Genomic DNA, 13,470 nt, shown 5'->3' on the forward strand with positions numbered 1-13,470 from the left:
TTTAATTCCTGGCCATTTTCATTTATTTTATGAATTGTCTCTGTATGTCTTTTGATTTTTTAGAAACAATGTTCATCTTTTTAAATTGATAATTTGTACTTTATTAAAGATATGCTGCAAATGTTTTGCTCAATAATATATCTTTTGATTTTGTTTATGGTGCATTTTTTGAACAGAAGTTAAATTTTACAGGTCAAAACTTTTAATATTTTCCTGTATGATTTTTGGCTTTTTAGTCATGCTTAGACAGAACAGCCTCAACATAAAAATACTCTAATTTTAAAAATATGCTATTGGGTTTTTATACATAAAATTTTATTTTGGGGACAGGTATGGTGGTTCATGCTTATAATGCCAGCACTTTGGGAGTCCTAGGTAGAAGGATTGCTTGAACCCAGGAGTTTGAGAGCAGCCTGGTCAACAAAGAGAGACTTATCTCTACAAAAATTTTAAAAGTTAGCCAGATGTGATAGTGTGTGCCTGCAGTCATAGCTACTCAGGAGGATGAAGTGGAAGGATTGCTTGAATCCAGCAGTTCAAAGTTGCAGTGAGCATGATCATGCCACTGCACTTGAGCCTGGGCAACAGAGCAAGACTCTGTCTCTAACAATGACAACAACAATAGCAATAAAAGTTACTTCCTCTGTAGTTTATTTTTTGTATGTTATGGTGTGTGGCAGGATTTCTTCTTTCCAAAATGGAGGGTTATTATCCCAATTATATTTATTTTATAATTCAATCTTTCTTATTTATTTCAAATTATCTTTTAATACTCTGAATTTTTTATTCTCTTCCATTAATATGTATGTTTGAAACAGGATAAAGGAATATTTCATAATTTAGTCTCTCATGAGAATGATTCTACTGTTTCATTGCATCTGGGACCCCTTATGGACAGAACTCACTCTATGACCATTGCTGCCAGCTCTCGAGCTTGCTTTTGGTTTTATTACACCTCCATTTGATGCCTATGACCTGAGAAATCTCCTTAATTTATCTGATCTTTGATTTTTGCAGTAGTAGAATAAGAATCCTAATAGATAATGATAGAACCACCTCAATTAGATTGTTGTGTCTAGCATGTTAGCTACCACTATTATTAGAATCTTGAGTTTTCCAATGGATTCATTTCCCACCCAGCAGTCAGAAAAGCTCGACAGTGGTCACTTTCTGGACTGTCTTCAGAACCCATGGTCAGCAATAAATGTGGAGCTCTTGCTCGCTCTCTGTCTCTGCTCTTTGTCTTCTCACAAAGACCCATAACCTATTTCATGGGAGAGTTAATAATTAATGGCATGAATTTTCTTGCATAACATATGTTTCATGCTCTTGATATACATTATGATCTCTACTTCACAACTAAAAACCAAAACCAAAACAACCAAAAAATAAAAATAAAACAAACAACAATAAGAGCAAACACCAGAGGCTCTGAGTGATTATATAGCTAGCCCAAATTTACACATCCAGGAAGGATCCCAATCAGGATTCCAATTCAGGCTTTTGATTTTATGCAGTTCTTTAAATAGTCAAACTTTTCAAAATTTTATCTCTGGACACTTGGCCTTTTGTCCTAGGATTTTAAAAGTCTCCGTTTAAATATTTTAAAAATGCAATTTCAGTTCTTTCACGTTCTAAACTTGAGCAACAGTGCAAGTTAGGAAAGTATACCTTGATATCTTGTCCATCTTTGCAACAACTTGTTTCCTCTATCTTGTGTTCCTTATGTGATTTTCTATACTTTCTATTAGTCTCTGAAAACCTGGAAAGATATCAGCATCTCTTAACCACTTTCTCCTTCTTGGAAACATTTGCGGCAGTCAAGCCTTTCTCCACTTGTGGAAATCAAAATAAAACTACTTACAGAACAGAATGCTTGAAACTTCTCTGACTTTATTTCAACCTTGACATTCCTACTGTAGGGAATTCAACTAAAAGAAATTATCAGATGTAAGGGTTATAGTCATTGTTGAAAAGGTGAAAATGTGGAGGCTTCTGTATTTGAACTAACTGAAATTTCCCACCAACTTTTCATTTTCGGAAACTTTTAAAGACATTTAAGTCCTGCTTTTCTTCAGCTTTCTTATCCACTGCCTTATTCTTTAGGTATCAGGTGTTTATAGTTTTCATACTAAATTGTAGTGTCAAAAAAATCATCAGATGAACACATGCGTGTTCAGAAGACCCAAAGTCCTGAAGTCATTTTTTAGAGTGTGCCCAGAGTGATATAGTGAAACATTATAATTCAGTGTTGTTGGTGAATTATGACCAAGGTCATGGAAAACACATTGCTTTTTCTAGTGGTTGCATGATTATCATGCCTGTGATGATAAATCTGCACCCACTGAAAATGCAGTTAACTTACCTTGGTGATTTTGATTTATTAGCCTTGCGATGGACAAGGTTGCCCATTTGTTAGTGCTTGTTTTATATTTGAATAGCTTGGAAGCATATAACTTTGAGGCATAGCTTAGAGTTGGTTTAGCTATTTCGTATTTCATAGAAAGCATCTGATCAGAGAACTTTGGTTTCTGATATTTCTATTGTGACACTGCATAGTTTTTAGTATAGTGAGGATACCTGATTTGTATTTTGTAGCATCTCTCTTCATGATCAAGGTTGAAGTTTCAGAGAACTGTCAGAACTATAACAGAAACAGGAAAATTGCCACTGAATAATCAACTTCATTTGGGAGTAAAAGTTAGATGGCTTAAATAGAAGACATTGAAGGACTAGTGACTGACAAAATGTATTTTATTTAGTTTCTCTTTGAGCTTTTGTTCAGAATAGACATATGACCCTGAGGGCTTTTATTAAAAATGGTACTTAATATTAATTATTCAGAGGTATCTGCCAGTATTGGATTGGAATGGCATAAGAAGATTCTTGAATGAAAGTATGTGACTAGAATGAGAGCTTAATGAATGAGTATGGATTTTGAGTGCCAAAATGTAGAATAAATTCTAGGGTTAAATTGACTATTGAAAAAGTTGTTAGCCTTAGTTCTTTCATCTTCCTTATTACAACATGAAGCATAGCACATTAATACGATCTTTGTACTGTTAGTCCTTTTGCCAGGGTTTCTCAATCTTCACAATACTATTATTTTGGATCGGGTAATTCTTTGTTGTCTGGAGTTGTCCCGTGCATTGTAAGGGGTTTAGCATCATGGTTTAGCATCATCCCTGGCCTTTACCCATTATATGCCAGTAACACTATCCCCATTGCGACAACCACAAATGTCTTTAGACATTGTCAAATGTCCCCAGGTGAGTAAAACCATCTCTGATTGAGGATCACTGCCTTATAGTGGTGATGCAAGAGAGAAGAGTGACCAAGAAGAAAGTGTCAATTTTGAAGATATCACAATGTATGTATTAAGATCAGATGCCAGTCACAGTATTTAGTTCATTTACCACCAAGCCCAGTTAAACTGAACTCTTATAAATTTAAACCGGTCAGAGATGGCTGCAAAGTAATTTCAGTTTTCTAGGTCTAATACTTTATAACATTTGTTAGTTTTGCATTCAATGTTGCATCAGATGCAACATTGATTACAAATGTTGCATCTGATGCAACATTGATTACATCAAGCCTTTTGATGTAATCTAATACTTGGTTTTATAAGCACTGCAGTTTTAATCATCCATGGACAACTGTGGCTTTATACTGTTATATAATGTTAAATATTTTAAGAAGTGATGAAAAATAAGGAATGCTTATCCTTCAGTCAACTTTTATTGGTTCTTTTAAATCTTACATGTTAAAAGTAGAGTCTTTCTCCTGTGAGGTATTTTATTATTTTCTGTTGTCAGATTTGGTGTTCTTCACGAAGGAGCTTAGTCTGGACCTATACTGTTTGGAATAGGGAGCTCCCCCTGACATAGGCAGGATGATAATAATAGCCAATTATCTAATACATCACAAAGAAATATTCTGATTCTAGAATTCTTTTGGTGCCGAAAGAAGACAGGCATATGTGAGAAGAAGCAATCAGAAGATTGGCAGGATTTCAGAATCTATTTGAAATATTCATTACCTATTTGGAATTGGTCTTAAAAATTTAAAACAATGTAAAGCTGAATAATTAAGGATTAAAAAATAAAGGAAGAATACAAGGTTTCTATGCTGTGAAGCAACTGAGATTACTATGATTTTGGGGCAGTGAATTTGTTTCTAGAAGTTTTGTTGGAACTAAGGCAAAAAGGTAAGTAATTAAGCACTATCAGTTGGCTTAAGTAGTATTATCTGTTTCTTATAAAAGGCTTTCCACACTTTCTGCAAGGCACATTTTTTTTCTCATGGAATTTGTCCAAAGAAATAAGTGTTCTTAGGATTTAATAAAATTATGTTTATAATTTTTTTTTTTGCTTAGATGATAAGATATATGGTTCACAATGTTTTTTGTTTTACAACCTATGAGTATATTTTCAATTAGCTCTCCTGTGCCTTCTAGGAAGAAAAGCAAATCACCTTGGAATGAAAAACTTTAAGGTGGAAATTACTAATATATCACATTGTCTGTACACAACAATTCAGGCCCCTCGGTCTGTGTCTGATTTTAAGTAGCATTGCATCCTCATGCGCCTTCAGTTATAAACTATACCCGCATGTAGCTTTGCGAGTTGGTTTTCTTATTTGGGCTACTTAAAATTTTCCTTTTAAAAGCTAAATGATTTTACCAAATTAAATACATTTAATGTTAATACTGAGCTTTATGACTATTGTCAACAGAGACCAACACTTATTTGAGAGGCCTCTTACAAAGAGAAAATAAAATCATGCATTTTCAAAGAGTAGGATACTCTACTATTGCTTTATTTTTGTAAATCAACACCATTACTAAATCACTTTTACATATAGATTTTTAGAGTGCTCTTGAACACAGACATATTTAATCTCTTTAAAGACTGAATTGGAAGATTGAATGTGGCGTAAGAAAAATCCTGGCTTTTAACTGTATGTGATTGATATTCCAGAGTGGTCATATACAGAATCGTCAGCATTATACATTTTTTATTCTTGATGGTCTCTGCCTATTGGGTCAAATGCTAATAATAGACCCAAGAGATGGGTCAGAGAAATTATTCAGAGAAATTAATTTTAACTGTTAATTAATCTTAACTGTCCCTAAGTGAGATGGAACAGAGGTGAATAGTGGTTTTAGAATAGCTGTTCTGGATACCTGATTGATATTTGTCATTTGTTATGAAAAAATCTGTTATGGAGTTCTAAAAAATACTAAAAATATTATCAGTCTATTTTTTGGAATGATTAAGTATAAAAATATCACCTTGCCCATCTTGAAGTAATTACCCTATATACTTAAGATAATTAGCTTGATAAAGACTGGGTTGTTCTTCCAGAACAGACTGTGAAAATATTTCTGGTGGTAAGAGATCATTTTCTAGAGCTGATTCCAATATAGTATGACTAGTTATATGTTTTCAAGGGGAGGAATTACAGGCTTCTAACATGATTTTTAATATGGAACTATCAACATGAATTATCTTTTAGAGTGAAATTATTTCACCACTATTTGTTGGAAATCTATACTGCAATATTTCCTCTTGGAAGGTCTTGACATTTTAAAACATAATTCTCTGTATTTTAAAAGTTTAGGTAGTGTGCAAAAGGTTTTATTGCAATGAATGTTAAAGAACTCAGGACCTAGGCTCCATCTGATTTTCTGTATCTTAACCATATCCAGAAAGTCTCCTGTTTACTTTTAGAATTGTAAAGGAATTCAGAAGATTCGTTTCAACTGCTTCCTACCATTCAGATACTTTCTTCATGAAGCCCTGGATTACAGCATGCTCATAATGAATTGCAGTTGTTCAATTATTGGGAGGTTTGTAATGAAGCTTTGGAGTCTAAATGGGTCAGAGCAGGTTTTGCACTTTATCAGCTTGTGAGAAAATCCAAGTGGCACTCTGTGCTAAAGACTGTGGAATAATAATTTTGGCACCTCTTGGTCTCTGTTTTTCTAAAGAGAGGAGGATATTATTGAGGACTAGCCAATAAATGAATTCTTTAAAGGTATTCCTTATTTGGAGATGAATCAGTTTGTTTTAGCTCAATATAAAAATGCTTAGATTGAAACAAGATTCTAATAACTTAAGTGACTAAAGTGGAGTAGGGGAAGACATATAGGTATCTAAGTACTTCTCAGAAAGCTTTTATCCGGTCTCCTTATTTTAGGTTTCTATCTGCCTACCCATTTTTAATTCCCAGTTTTAGAGAAGTTGGTACTGCTAGTTGCTGAGCATTTGGGGGTATCTGTTGTGTAACTAGTTAATTCTTGGCTTTTCCTATCACTCACTTAAGATTGAGCTGTCTTGGGTGTAGTACTTCAATTACTATTTGTCCACCTGCTTCTCAGCTTTAAAAATGTCATTGCCATTGTCTCCTGTCCTGTTCTTCCCATTCTTGTGGGTCATGTGTTTTTAAAAAATTTGAATTAGATACATTTGTTCACACTATTCAAGATGTACCTTTGAGTGGGAAAATGACAGCCTCTTTCAGATGATAGATCTGAAGCTAATAGTGCAGCAGGGTTTAGTGTAGAAAATTTACTTAGCTAGAAGGATTTATTTTTTGAGTGGAAAGGAAAAACTAATAAAAATTTTCTTGTTTGGGGAATATATACCAGGACTAAGAATGCTTTTCTTGTGTAATAACCCTTAATCCAGCCCCATCATATGAATTTTGAAAATTAAGATAAAATGTAATATTTTAATGCAATGAAAAAGTTCACCAAGGGCTAAATATAGCCTGACATTTCTGCAAAAAGATGCTCATTAACTCTGAGATATTAATGTAGTTGACTGATAACCAGGGTTAGGTTGTTGATTTTTAAAACTATTGCAACAGAGTAAAATGCTAGAGGCTTTTATCATGACCAGAGAGGTCTGCATTGTCACCTGGGTGTAGGGGAGGGCAAGATATACAATAAGCCAGAGCAGAGGATAAGCTTCAATATATGTCAGTGAAACTGAAGGCCGAGAATAAGTAGTTCCTTCTCTTTGCATTTTATGACTGGTATAAGGGCAGAAAAAAATATACTGTCAATCAAAGCAAAAAGGTAGTCCTAACTACATCAAACCTATTTTATTAACAATAATGATATAACATTGTAATTATGAATGTTATTACAAAATTTTCAATAATAGCTAAATTTTAAGAGAATACTCTGTAAATACTGTTTGAGGAATAGTGGATTTTACTATCCTCAAAGGTTAATGTGCGTGCGTGTGTGTGTGTGTATGTGTGTGTGTGTGTGTGAGAGAGACAGAGAGAGAGAGAAAGAGATCTAGAAGGTAGGATGGATGAAATGAAAGGAAGAACTTTAGTATGAGGTTTCTTTTCCAGTATATTGTTATTTGCATCTTTGCAATATACAGAGCTATATCATGTATTTCTGGTGCTCATTCCCATCCTCCAATTAAAAGTTAACAAACATGTAACTAATCTAAAAAAGGGTCACTTCCACAACAAAGGATTTGCCCTTTGTCATAGTGATATTTGGTGTTTAAGGATGACTCTTAGGAATTTGGCTCCAAATTAAAAGAAGCATTTGTATTTCTCAGTTCACCCAAAGGAGTAATAAACCATACTTTGACTTCTGAAGTCTGTTTCAAAGTCAAATGCCTTCCTTTGAGAGTACTTTGCTGCTCACTTATAAAACTGGAAAAGGACATTTCAGTCAATGCTTTATTCTCCTAGTTAGGAATGGAGGCTGGCCATGTGGCCGCCAACATGGATAATTTAAGGAACCCTTAGAAGGCCCTTCTATCAAAACATATCTCCCTGAATGAAGCCTATATATTTCTCTTTACTTTTTTGAACTGTTTGAAATTCTGCCTGTTACAGAGTCACTCAGATTAGAGTGTCCTCTTTTAGAAGAAAAATATCCCAGGGAGGGTTAAGTAGTCTATTAATCAATTATTCACAGTCCAGTGTGGCTTAGTTTAATTAAATTGCTTTTTTCTAGTTATGTACATTTTGATAGAGCCCAGGAAGAGAGAAAAGGGAAGTAATTTAGTCCTCAGGATTTTTCAGCATAAGGCAAGCCTGAGCTGAGAGCACTGAAGTGGGCTCACTATTGTCATGCAAAAGGCAGAATGAGGGCCCTGGATATCTGCGAGTGGGGCAGAGGAGACACAGGAGCTAAGAGAGGAAAAGAGAAAGAGAAGCAGGGAAATGCCAAAGATAAACTTTGACATATTGTGGACTAGTCCATTCTCTATCATAAAAGCTTTCACATTAATATTGTTGGGTGCTATGCTGAAATGGTTTTGTATTTCTTTTTTGAATTTGTTTTTTGTTTTAATATATATCTTGATATTTTGGGAAAGAGAATGTAGATGAGCTGTGTTAGAATGATGCCATAAACATATAGTTCTATATATATGTTATTCATTAAACAATGAATAATCATGGTTATGGATTAGTTATTAACCAAAACAAGGAGAAGAACTCAGAATTATTCAGTAAAATAATTTGGAAACTCTGTTGATGGAAAGAAATCACTAGATTTCTATCAAAGATGAATTTTTTTCATGTGCTTTTGGTACATGGCAGGGATAATGCAATGTAGTTGTGTCTTTGGTAGACTTGAAAGATATTTCAGTTCAAGCAGGTGCCTTTTTTTAAGGCTTGCTCTAAATTGTAAATACTTTGAAATATAATATACTTATTTTAGAAATTTTTAGGCTTGTTCTTCTTATAGAACAGTATCTATGAGTAGAAAAGCAAGCTAAGAAATCAAACCAATCTTGGTTAATCACACCAATGGGAAACTGACAGCTATAGCAGGATTCAGGCACCACCTACCACTTCGAGTGTTTAATTTGCAGATGTATTACATAGGAGGAATGAAATATCATTCATACAAACTTGGCAAAATCACATCTGGTGGGTTGTATGAATTCAAATATAATAGCTAGGGTGATCACATGACTTATCACCCACTCCAAATCCAGACATTTTTGAGAGTGAAAGGTGGTGTTCAAAATAATTAAAATTATATGTTTTTGGCTGGGCACAGTGGCTCACACCTGTAATCCCAGCAATTTGGGAGGCTGAGGTGGGCGGATCACAAGGTTAGGGGTTCAAGATCAGCCTGACCAACATGGTGAAACCCCATCTCTACTAAAAAAATACAAAAATTAGCTGGGCGTGGTGGCACGTGCCTTTAATCCCAGCTACTCAGGAGGCTGAGCCAGGAGAATTGCTTGAACCTGGGAGGCAGAGGTTGCAGGGAGCCGAGATTACGCCATTGTACTCCAGCCTGGGTGACAGAGTAAGACTCCCCCATCTCAAAAAAAAAATTATATGTTTTTGAAGTAATATGTATCCATCTATAAATAGGTTTATTATCTTGGTATAAGCACTCCAACATTTTTTTTTTTTTTTTGATACAGTATCTTGCTCTGTCATGCAGACTGGAGTGCAATGACAGAATCATGGCTTACTGCAACCTCCGCATCCTGGGCTCAAACAATTCTCCTGCCTCAGCCTCCCAAGTAGCTGGGACTACAGGCATGTGCCACTGTGCCCCATGATGGGTTTCATCATGTTGCCCAGGCTAGTCTTGAACTCCTGGACTCAAGTGATCCACCCACCTTGGCCTCCCAAAGTGCTGGGATTAGCCGGTGTGAGCCACCATGCCCAGCCCGTACTCTAACATTTTAATACCTGTGGGGAGGAAAAAGTTAGCAGCTGATCTATGACTGAAGGAGGAGTTGGAGATACAGACATATATCTGTATATCTGCAGAGAGAGAGAGAGGAAAGAAACATGGAAATGTGCTAATCAGACACTCGGTATTTATTAAGGAAAAGACATAACGGAGAGTCCTTGTCTGTGGAATACTTTCAGCAGAAAATATCTGATCTATCTGGGTTGTTTATGGCAAACAACTATAGAATTGAAAGATTCCTGGTGCATATCCTGTTTGAAAGTGTCAATGTCAGTTTTAGGTAATTATCAGAATATGAAATGGAGATACTTTATGATCAAAATAGTTCCCACTCTGTAAGTAATGCCTCCCATGCATCATTTGGTGATTACATGTGTTAGATGTAGACTGGAACACATCCTAATGTGGCAAGGATCAATTAAGGAGCTGTATTGTTGCCCTCAGACTTCTTTAGGTGTTGCCTGTATATCAAGCTTACTTTTATGTTTTGAAATTACTAAAGTTTGATACTGGGTAATATTTCGTACTTTATTGTATTTTATTGGCAATTCAATTATTTTCTGGTCTCAAACTATAGAATATTCCTATTCAAATACTATTTTCAAAAATAAAAATCTTTAAGTCAATTAAAATAAATATGTACATATACATTAAAGCTAAACAAACAAAAACCCCACTTGGTTATCTGACTATCAAAAAAATGACTATAAGTGGAATAGTCTTTTTTGGGAAATATTTGTGTACTGTAAGATTGTTCTTAGCCTATCTGTTTTTATTATAGTGACACCAGTATTTGTCTGAAAATTGTACTTCTCAACTTTTTCTTTTCTTTTTGAGACAGAGTCTTACTCCGTCACCAGGCTGGAGTGCAGTGGCATGATCTTGGCTCACTGCAACCTCCACCTCCCGGGTTCAAGCGATTCCCCTGCCTCAGCCTCCCAAGTAGCTGAGTTTTTCATAAGATTGAACTTGTTGATACCTTCAATGAGTCTTGTCTAAGATCACACTATTTTTAACTGAGAAAACACTCTCTACAGGTGTTGAGGTGCCTGGTAAGTTCAGGACAAATATTAAATGAAGGATATCCTTAGTTCTTATTTTTAAAAATATTAAAATGTATAAATATTCCAGACCAAACATCTTCAAAAGTGTTTGCTACCTTTTTACCTCCATTTAGAGTAACTTTCTTCAAAAAATGATCTTACAAGACAACTCATCAAATTTGTTTCTATTTATAATTTCTATGACTATTTAACAAAACTTAGATACTACAGTCATACCCTTCTAAATTTCATTACATTCTGATAGAGGATATATATTTGTCCACTTAAAAATAAGCACTTCATCAAGATTCTTCTCCCAAGTTGAGAAACTTGAAGCACAAATAAAGATTTTCTTTATTTTATTTTTTAGGATATATTGTACATATTTTGGGGATACATGTGGTATTTTGATACATGTATACAACGTGTAATGATCAAATCAAGGTAACTGAAATATCCAGCACCTCAAACATCTACCTTTTTGTATTAAAAACATAGTTATTCTCTTCTAGATATTTTGAAAAATATGATAAATTATTAACTATAATTTATTTACTGTACTATCAAATATTAGAACTTACTGCTTCTATGTAACCATATTTTTGTACTCATTAAGCAACTTTTCTTCATCCCTTCTGCCTTCTCTAGTAACCACTATTCTATTTTCTATCTCCATGAGACACACTTTTAGCTCCCTCATATGCGTGAGAACATGCAATATTTGTCTTTCTGTCTGGCTTATTTCACTTAACATAATGACCTCCAGTTCCATCCATGTGCCTGCAAATGACAGGATTTCATTATTTTTATGCATGAATAATATTCTATTGTGCATCTATACTACATTTTATTTATCCTTTTATCCACTGATGAGCAGTTAGGTTGATTCCATATCTTGGCCATTGTGATTAGTGATGCAATGAAATAGGTTTGTAGATATCTCTTAAATATACTAATTTCCTTTCTTTTGGAAATATGCTCAGCAGTAGAATTGCTGGATCACATGGTAGTTCTATTTTTAGTTTTTTGAGAAACTTCCATACCATTCTCCATAGTGGCTATACTAATTTACTTTCCTACCGATAGTGTAAAAGTGGTCACTTTTCTCTGCATCATCACCAGCATTTGTTATTTTTTGTCTTTTTAATAATAGTATTCTAACTGGGGTGAGTTGGTTTTGATATGCATCTTCCTGGTGATTAGTGATGCTGAACATTTTTTCATATACCTGTTGACCATTTGTGTGTCATCTTTTAAGATGTGTCTGTTCAGGTCTTTTGACCACTTTTAAAATTGGATTTTTTGTTCTTTTTACTATTGAATTGTTTTTTCCTTATATATTCTAGCTATTAATTCCTTGTCAGATGGGTAGTTTGCAAATATTTTCTCCCATTGTATGGGTTATCTCTTCACTTTCTTGATTGTTTTCTTTGCTGTGCAGAAACTTTTTAGCTTGATGTAACTCTTTTGTCTATTTTTGCTGTGGTTGCCTGTGCTTTTGAGATCTTACCTTCCAAAAATAACTTTGCCCAGACTGATGTCCTGTAGCATTTCATCAGTATCTTCTTCTCATAGTTTCTAGTTTCAGTTCTTACATTTAAGTCTTTAATCCACTTTCAGCTGATTTTTGTATATGGCAAAAGATGAGTATCTAGCTTAATTCTTCTACATATGGATATCTAGTTTTCCCAGCATGATTTATTCAAAAAGAGTCTATCTCTTCCCCAGTGTATGTTCTTCGAGTTTTATATCAGTACCATGGTGGTTTGATTACTATAGCTTTGTTAGAATAATTTGAAATTAGGTGGTATGATATTTCTAGCCTTGCTTTTTTTGTTTAGGATTGCTTTAGCTATTTGGAGTCTTTCATGATTCCCTGTGAGTTTTAGCATATTTTTTCTATTTCTGTAAGAATGTCTTTGGTATTTTGATAGGGATTATGTTGGAAATGTAGATTGTTTTGGATAGTATAGAGATTTTAACAATATTCATTCTTCTAGTCCATGAGTGTGAAATATATTTCCAATTTTTTGTGTCCTCTTCAATTTATCAGTGTTTTATAGGTTTTCTTTTAGAGATTTTTCACCTTCGATTTAATTTATTCCTGTGTATTTTATTGTTTTGTTGCTATTGTAAATGGGATTGTTTTCTTGATTTTTTTGTAAGATTGATCACTGTCAGTGTCAAATATACATTTTCAAAATTAAACCATGTATGTTTTTTAAGCTCTCATCATTTGATTTGTTTACCCTTCCTTTGTTTTGCTGTGATACATGTATAGGTTTTTCTGTTTACAAGCTTGTTTTCAAAAATTGCAATTTGTGAAAAACTTCAAGGTCTTAAGATTTTTGAACCTTTATTTACTGATGACTTTTATTAAAAATTTCCAACTATTATTTAATAAAATATAAACAGGGACTTACTTATAAAAGTTTATTACCATTTCTCAGTTTCTAGGTACAGAAAGACAAATATCACCTATTCCTACTCATATGTAGGGGCTAAAACAAGTGTCTCATGGAGGTAGACAGCAGAATGCTGGTTACCAAAAACTGGAAAGAGAAGAAGGGAAGGAGGATGAAGGAAGGTTGGCTAATGGGTACAAAAATACAGTTACATAGGAGAAATAAATTCTGGTATTTCATAATACAGTAGAGAAATTAGAGTTAAGAACAAGTTATTGTATATTTCAAATTAGCCAAAATAGAATAATTGTAATGTTCT

At 34.1% G+C, this 13,470-nt stretch overlaps 1 protein-coding gene across 3 annotated transcripts in view; it reads left to right on the forward strand.

Moving 5' to 3' along the window:
• Positions 1-578: 578 nt before the first annotated feature.
• IQCM (IQ motif containing M) overlaps positions 579-13,470 on the forward strand; it is a 478,893-nt gene continuing 466,001 nt past the window's right edge. For 2 of the 3 annotated variants that reach the window (XM_031664245.1, XM_031664246.1), the window contains exon 1: positions 579-4,207. The gene's annotated coding sequence lies outside the window, so the exon portion shown is untranslated. The remainder of the gene's footprint in view (positions 4,208-13,470) is intronic. The other variant, XM_021938849.2, reaches the window with a different exon arrangement.

Source organism: Papio anubis, chromosome 3 (genome assembly GCF_008728515.1).
Source record: "Papio anubis isolate 15944 chromosome 3, Panubis1.0, whole genome shotgun sequence".
In the NCBI taxonomy this organism is placed as follows: domain Eukaryota; kingdom Metazoa; phylum Chordata; class Mammalia; order Primates; family Cercopithecidae; genus Papio; species Papio anubis.